Source organism: Papaver somniferum, chromosome 4 (genome assembly GCF_003573695.1).
Source record: "Papaver somniferum cultivar HN1 chromosome 4, ASM357369v1, whole genome shotgun sequence".
In the NCBI taxonomy this organism is placed as follows: domain Eukaryota; kingdom Viridiplantae; phylum Streptophyta; class Magnoliopsida; order Ranunculales; family Papaveraceae; genus Papaver; species Papaver somniferum.
Window position 1 is genome coordinate 1,681,674 of NC_039361.1, and position 8,534 is coordinate 1,690,207.

The following is an 8,534-nucleotide window of genomic DNA, read 5'->3' on the forward strand; positions in this document are numbered from 1 at the left end:
TTGCTTTCACTTTTGAAGACAACTTTGTGCTAGTTTCCTTCGCTTTTGAAGACAACTTGAGCTAGTTGCCTCAGATTCGGAGACGACTTGAGTTAGTTGGCTCCATTTTGTTTTTGCAACTTGTTCCTGTACACTATTTATTGGAGATAACTTGAGCTAGTTTCCTCCACTTGTGGAGACAACTTGAGCTAGTTTCCTCCGGTATGGACACTATTTATTGGAGATAACTTGACCTAGTTGACTCCGATATGGACACAACTTCAGCAAGTTGACTCCACATGGTAGTGGTGGTCGTCGGCAGCGGTGGTTGGCGGCGGTGATGGTGGTCGACGACGGTGGTGGTTAGCGGCGGCGGTGGGTGGCGGTTATTGGCGGCGACGGTGTGTTTGGTGGCAGTGGTGGTGTACATTGGTGGTGTTGGTTAACGGCGGCGGTGTTGGTTGACAGTGGTGGTGGTTGGCGGTGGTGGACAATGGTGGTGGTCGTCGGTGGTGGTGGTTGGTGGTTGGCGTTGGTGGTCGTCGGTGGTGGTGGTTGGTGGTTGGCGTTGGTGGTCGTCGGTGGACAGTAGAGGTAGTCTTTTTGTTTTGTTTTTTTATTTTTTTGAATAGTGGTTAGTGGTTTTATATATACACTACACAAAAGAAGGTATTTTAGTAATGTATTAAGTTGAGGGATATTTGTAAAGCTCATAAGGGTATATTTGTAAGGGGCCTCATAATAGGGGCATATAGATAATATTTCCATTGAATTTGTATCAAGTGTGAAAAATATTATTGTGTGGGACTGCTGTGATTCGAGCCCAGTTCTCCACGGCCACAATGTGGAATTCTTACCACAGCCAAGTGGTGTTGACATTCCAAAATCAACAATCTTATTTACATATATCAAAATTAACCTAAGAAATGTATGCAGTACTGTAGACAACAAAGTCTAGGTACATCCGTCCATGTGCTCACTTGCAATTCACCCATTCGTTTCAACTTCTGTAACCCTTGAATAAATGATGCAACCCACCTACATCCATGATCTCATTATCATGTTTTTTTTTTTTATGATCGTGAAAAGAGATTGTATCAGAGAATTATGAATTGTTTACAAACAGACCAGAAAATAAAAATTACAAGGGATACCCTCAACTGAGAATAAGGAGTCAAAGAGACCCAAAAGACACAACGAAGCCCAAGAAACCAAACAAGATGTTTCCCATAAAGTTAGAAGGCCCAAGACAGATAAAACCCTAACTAAAATCATCTTTCCCAAAGCCGCCAGTCACATTTTGCACCAACACTACAATTGCAGCATCGCCGCTTGCTTTTGTGATCGTCAGAGACCAGCACCGTTGCTGATTAAGAACTCAAGATCGGAATCCAGATCATCACCTTGGTTGGTTAAGAATTGATGTGAGAGATTGGTGATAGGGGATGTATGAGCCACTTGATTATATGGTCAACAGAAACCAGCACATTTGCTGATTATGAATTGAAGATCGGGAGCGAGATCATCATCGGAAACCAAGACCTTTCTTGGTTAAGAACCGATGTGAGACATTGCTGATAGGGGATGTATGAGAAGTCTTTAAGGGATGTGAGATGAGGTGTATAAAGAAGTGGTTGATGGAGGTTTCGTTTAGGTTGAGATTAAGTGTGGTTCTATTGGCTTTGATTGATGAAAATTAGTCAAAGATTTCACTGATGAAAAAGTAGTAAGATGGGAACTAAGATGAGGTGAGATTGGCAGGGGACAACATCGATCCAGGGATTTCAAGTGAGATAAAGGGAGAGAGAACTTCAATCAACCTTGTCTACTTGACCTTTTTTTCCTTTTATTTTAACAATCCAGACATTCCAGATGATTAACAACTAAAACTACAGTGATAGAAGAGAAAAATAGTTGAAGTCCTTGGACTAGATCCGAGCAGGCAAATGGTGACGGCGTTTTCTTTTCGGGGAGATTTCAGAGAGGAGAGAGCTTTTTCTGGAGAGAGGAGAGAGCATATGGTTTTGAAAGTGACGGCGTTTCATCATCATGTTATTAACAAATATTCATTCCCAATTTAATTATATGCATGTAGCGCACTCTCCTCAGCTACACCTCTATAATCTATAAATAGGATCAAACTCGCTCATCCCTTCATCACCATCTCTCTTCCCTATTGTCTCTCTATCTCTCTACCTCAAGAATTCCCTCTCTGGGTAAACTGCACAGGCAAACCATGGCCGCTGCTTATTTAACAACTTCTTCAAAGTTGATATTCATCACAATGTTGGTTGTGATAACTCTGAGCTCAATGGATTCCAATACAACCTTTGTCGCACGTTCATACTGCGTCGCCCATATCCTTAGCTGCTCGACTGCAATCAAATGGGTCATGCTCTGAATATTTCATCCAAAAGGAAATCAGGATATTTCTTGAGCCTCCATCTCATACTAGTGATTATAGCAGTGTCAAAATGGTGTATATTTTGGATTCCCATGTCTCCTTGTTCCATGGATTTGGTGAAAGTATCCCAACCTTTAGAGTATATACCTTTTGGATTTTCTATGTCTTTCCCCCACAAAAAATCCTTTTTAGTTTTATTCATTTCTTCAAAAGTTTGCTTAGGTAATCTAAAATAGTACAATTCGTATATGCTCATTGTAGAGGTTACATGTTTTATTGGGATTGTTTTCCCAGCAATAATTAGGTTTTTCTTCCATCTAGTAAGTCTTTATTTTTATTTTTTTCATGACTAGTCAAGCAATTTGGTTACGTTATTTTTGTGAAACAAGACGGTTTACAAAATTTATTATTTCGGATCTTTATTTTTCATGTATGGGGGTCGACCCAACCCGCCAACCCCTTATTACAAGACCACAAGTCTCTCCTATATATAGACAAGTGTTCTTAATTATCCAGTAATACCCCTTATTACAAGACCACAAGTCTCTCCTATATATAGACAAGTGTTCTTAATTATCCAGTAAATAGTTCATTTCAACCGATTATGTACATGCATGGAGCCATAAACTAGACAAAAGAGAAGCAAACTTTTGTTCGACGGTGAACTAGAAAATCCTACTCAACTTCATCTACCATTTGATAATTTCATTCTCAGTTAATGAATCGAATTCAATTTCCTCTAGCATCTCATTTCCCAATCTGATTACTTTTAAGTGGTAATTATATAATCTAAATAACCGATAATTACTTTCAGCATATACTCATAAGAAATACTCATAAAATCCTTCTTACTCGTACTTCCATAAGTGTGGATAAGGGGATTTATAAACGAGTCGGTTCACAAGATATAAGTATCAGTTAGTTACAGAAAATTGGGGCGTCAAACAAAAATATAATGCTAGCGTGTACGTACCAGGGGAATAGCATGGGCACATCATTGTCGTTTAATATGTGACCTTGATCCATATTTGGACATGTTCCAATTTTGAAACATCTCTCTAAATTCCTCTACAACACTTCAAGGATACTGGCTTTTCTTATGATCTATTCAACATATTATTAATTGGAGTGGCTTTTTCTTTTCTGTTGTTTGATTTCTCGTTTTGTTGCTTTATTCTTCTTGTATACCGACATTCAAACATTCAAAAAAATAAGAAATCGCAGTGCGTTGCTTTCATGGCATCGAAATTTGTCCATTCCATTCAACGTTGATAAAAAAAAATAATAAAAAAAACGAGAATGATGTGTGGCTGCTGGGATTCGAGCCCAGGTCTCCACGGCCACAACGTGGAATTCTTACCACTAAACTACAGCCACATTGGTGCTGGTCTTCTAAAATCTTAATTAGTAAAACGAATCCAAGAAATGTAGGTCGTACTGTAGCTAAACAAAAAAGAGCCTAGGTACATCCGTCCATCCATGTGCTCGCAAAGTTGATTCCGTTAATTTTCTACTTCATCCGTTGGAATGTTTAAACCACGTAACATGAACTCAGCTAGTGAATGACGCTAGTGAATCCTCTTGGTTTCAACTTCAACTTCCGTAACCCCTGAATATAACGCGCCCACCTAAATCCATGATCTCATTATCATGTTATTAACAAATTCATTCCCAATAATTTGATTCTATGCATGTAACGCACACTCCTCAGCTAGACCTCTATAATCTATAAATAGGACCAAACTCCCTCATCCCTCCATCTCTCCACCATATTCTCTCTCTATATCACTAGAACTCACTAGCTCTGTGGGTAACTACGTAGGCATACCATGGCCGCAGCTTAATTAACAACTTCTTCAAAGTTGAAATTCATCACAATGCTGGTTGTGATAACTCTGAGCTCAATGGATTCCAACACAACTAGTACTACTGGTGTACTAGCAAGACCTTTGTCACATGTTCAGACTGCTTCGCCCATATCCTTAGCTGCTCCATTGCAATTAAATGGGTCATACTCTGAATGTTGGGACTCGTTGACCGAGCTTCAAGCATGTACAGGAGAGGTTACTATTCTTCCTCAACGGTGAAACACATTTAGGTCGGAACTGTTGCCAAGCAATTCATATAACCCAGCACAACTGTTGGCCTGCTATGCTTGGGTCATTGGGGTTCACTCAAGAGGAAGGTGATATACTTCGAGGATATTGCGATGCCACTGCCAATGCTTTACCTCCACCATCCCCAATAGTGCCTCTCGTGAAGGATGATTTGAAGCCTGATTAATTAAACCACTATCTTACTTACTATTTGCTCTATATTGTCTAGTGTCGGGATGTTGCAAGTGTTGCATTATAATAAATTTGAGTTCTTTTTGAACTTTTACTAGTAATCCCATGTTTTGGTGAGATTGCAATATGGTTCACTAAATGGCAGATTTGTGTGCATTACTTTATGGGGGAAAAAAGTATTTGTTGATGACAGACCTGAGATTTGATCCACGCCCGTAAGATTAAAGTGAAAACTACAGCCAAACCCAATTCTCTGTACATTTCTCCACTGAGAAACTGTTAAAAGTCTGCGTGCATCCGAATCAAAACCGATTGGAATGAGTAGAGTGGCCCTTTCATATTATATTTAAGTTAATTAAGCGGATTATAGCGATGTGGGACTATTTGGCCATTCACACTCCCCCTCACGTGTAAGGCCACTCACTGGGTCTCACACGTGGACCCACGTACGAGTTACCAGTCCATCGGTAACAGGTGTACACAGGTGAGTGACTAAATCGGTCAGTATCGGCACTGGCCTACATCCCGGGTGTACAAGTGACAAAGTAGGTTAAACACTTCAGCTAATAACTCGGCCTACACCCGGCGTACGCAGGTCCGGGTCTGGGGCTTCGATCTGATACCATGTTAAAAGTCTGCGGGCATCCAACTCAAAACCAATTGGCAATGAGTAGAGTGGCCCTTCCATATTATATTTAAGTTAATTAAGCGTATTATAGCGATGTGAGACTATTTGTCCTTTCACAGAAACCCACCCCCAGAAAAAATCACGCTCGCACCCATTTTCTGAGAGAAAATTCTCTTATAATAAGTTTTCGCTTCTTCTTTTTCTTTTATTTCATGTGTTTTCCTTATTCAGATCACCTCCGCTCAGTTTTATGAGTCCTCTCAAAATCAAAATCCTCTCATCTCCATCTAGATTCACCAACAAATCCTGATCATCATCAATGACACTTACTCCCGAAGAAGCCCTAAAGAAACAAGTAGAATAACAAACCCTAAAATGGTTGGATTCTTCTAAATACGATGGAGTTGTTATTCATCTGTATTCTAGGAGACCTAATGCTCATGGAGGTCACCTTCTATCAAGAACTTTTCAGCCCCTCTTCAATCGAAACCAGAAGTTTACTAGACATCTTCGACCTTCACCGTTTGAGGTACTCAGAGTTTGTTTAGATGGTTAAGGATTGAAATTTTTGTATTGAATTTGGTGAATAAAGTTTGAAAAACAAAAAATTCGGGTGAATTTTTTAATGAATAATGTTAGGGTTTTAGTTCAATTTATGAATTAGAAAGGATATTTTTGATGAATTTAGTGAATTGGTTTAACTTCAATTCAAATCTGAGATGAGTTGCATTCAATTGCAAATCAATTGGAGTAGAGGATTTTTTTTTTCTTTTCAAGATAGAATTTAGGTGTTTGTGTTGGTATTCTTGAGAGATTCAGACGGAGATTGGATGAAGATGACATATGAACCGGTGGTGTTGAGATGTTAGATGTTGTTGAAGAAAACTGTGGTTGAAATTGCATTAATTCAGTTGAATAGTGCTGAGAAGGGTCAGAAGAGCCAGGAGATGGTGGTGGATGTTTACAAAGGGTATGTGTTGGCTTAAGTGGTTTGTACTGGCAAGACTTATAGAAGATTAAATTGGAGAATATTTGATTCTGCTGTTGATGGGTGTGTGCCTAGATGGTGATGCAATGGGGTTGAGTCTGTTGCTGCCAGGGGTGTGTGTCTCTGTATGAAGAAATGAAATTGGTGGTAATATGAAAATCTGGAGCTGATGCCTGCAGGTGCCCTATTGAGTTGAGTTGTTGTTTCTGTTGATGCTTGAATTGCAGAAGAACAATGGATGGAAATTTGGGTTTGCCTCTGTTGAATAGTGCTGGTGATGGTTGAAGACAGATTACATGGAGAGATTGGAGTTTAATGATGAGGTTAAGATGCAAGTTAGCTGAAGAGATGTTGATGATTGAACTATAGCAGAAAAATATGTATGGTTAGGTTTTTACAGGGACTAATCGGCCGGGAATCTACCTGGAATGTCGGAGAAATGGAGTACACTTTGTCAGATTTTTTATTCTGATGACAACTCATTACCGGCGATGAACTGATTTATATGAGCCGACATCAAGTCACGTTAACATGGTGTTAGTAAAAATGCCAAAATCACTAGCTTTTCTCAAATGGTACAAAAGACGTTGCCACGGGAGGGTATGTAAACTGACAATTTGATTGGTCTGTATTTCAGTATCTCGTTACTATTGACAACCTCAGAAGCATCAATGGTAGATAGTGCTGATGCGAAAAGTTCAACGCCAAGCGAATGCCACAAATGAGTGCGGATCTATGTCAAGTTTCCTCTGACTTTCATTTTTCATTTGATTTTCTCTTGAGCTTTGCCTAGGAATGACAAATTCAATGTTCATTTTGTAAGTTGTAGTGGCTGCATAATACTATTATGTGCCTGCAAAAGTCGTTGAATAATTTGTTATGCAACTGTGAAAATGGATGCATAATCTGTTATGCATCTAAAAAAGTTAATGCATAACTTGTTATGCCGTCCAGAAAACGGTTGCATAACATGTTATGCGTCAACGTTTTTGTTACTATTGAAACCAACAAAAACAAAGACTGCATAACTTGTCATGCACCTACAATAATATCTGCATAACATGTTAAGTAATTATGAAAATGGATGCATAACCTGTTATGCATCCAAAATATGGCTGCATAATACATTATGCATCAATTTTATTTGTAAGCACTAAAATCAAACAAAACAATGGCTACATAACCTATTATTATAGATGCATAACTTGTTATGCAGTCGAGAAAATGGTTTCATAATTCGTTATGCGTCTGTTTTTTCTGTTGGATTTAGGTATATATAACGTTTTAGTGGATGCATAATCAAAATAATAGATGCATGAACAAAAATATAGTTGCATAACGTGTTATGCATCTTTTTTGGAGACTGCATAATAAATATGTAGTCCGTTTTTGAATATTTTCCCTAAAATGATGATCACCTCCGATTTTTTCGTGAAAAACAAAAAATTGATACTGTTGTTTGTACTCGTTGCGTAGCTCTCTTAAAAAGATTTCCAACGATATAAAATTTGTAAAATATCAAGGCGCGGACTTTTAGATATGTTATACTCAATTTGCGTTGCCAATTATACCCCTAATGCATAACCGTCATGCGGATGCATAATGACAATGAGAATATTATATTTTTTTTGTCCCGCGCATAATGACAATGAGAATATTATATTTTTTTTGTCCCGTGACTAATTTTCCCTAAATTAAAACTCAAACGGATCAAGACATCTATATATTAAATTTGATATGTTACACTCGGGCAGTATTTGTTGATGACAGACTTGAGAGTTGCAAGTGTTGCATTATAATAAATTTGAGTTCTAAAGTCACATTCCCAACCGATAAGCACAGCATAATCTATTATTTTAGGTAGAACCTAAAGTCACATTCCCAACTGATAATTTCCAACTACTTCTTTCTTTAATGCACAACTGGTCAACCTAAAGTCCAAACACGAAGAATGCTTTTTTGGTGAATCTAATTCAGGTAGTATTAGAGGTGTAAACTTGGTCGTGCTAAAATGAAAGTTCATCCTAGCTCATCATGTGACTTATTCCAGTACGGCACAACACCATAATTTCATGTGGTGGGATGGGCCAGACTAATCGACATCGTGACACAACACAGTATGTGGTACGGATAAATTTGTAACACAACACGTTAAAAAAGCATGTCATAACATGTGCATATAACGCTATACAATACAGTACACCACATTTGTGTATATTTCACAAAAAAATGTTTATTCCATCTAAT

At 38.4% G+C, this 8,534-nt stretch overlaps 1 non-coding gene across 1 annotated transcript; it reads right to left on the bottom strand.

Annotated features, from left to right (window-relative positions):
- Positions 1–3,688: 3,688 nt before the first annotated feature.
- TRNAH-GUG lies at positions 3,689–3,760 on the bottom strand. The gene has a single exon. It is a non-coding gene; the product is annotated as a tRNA-His (tRNA).
- Positions 3,761–8,534: the final 4,774 nt, after the last annotated feature.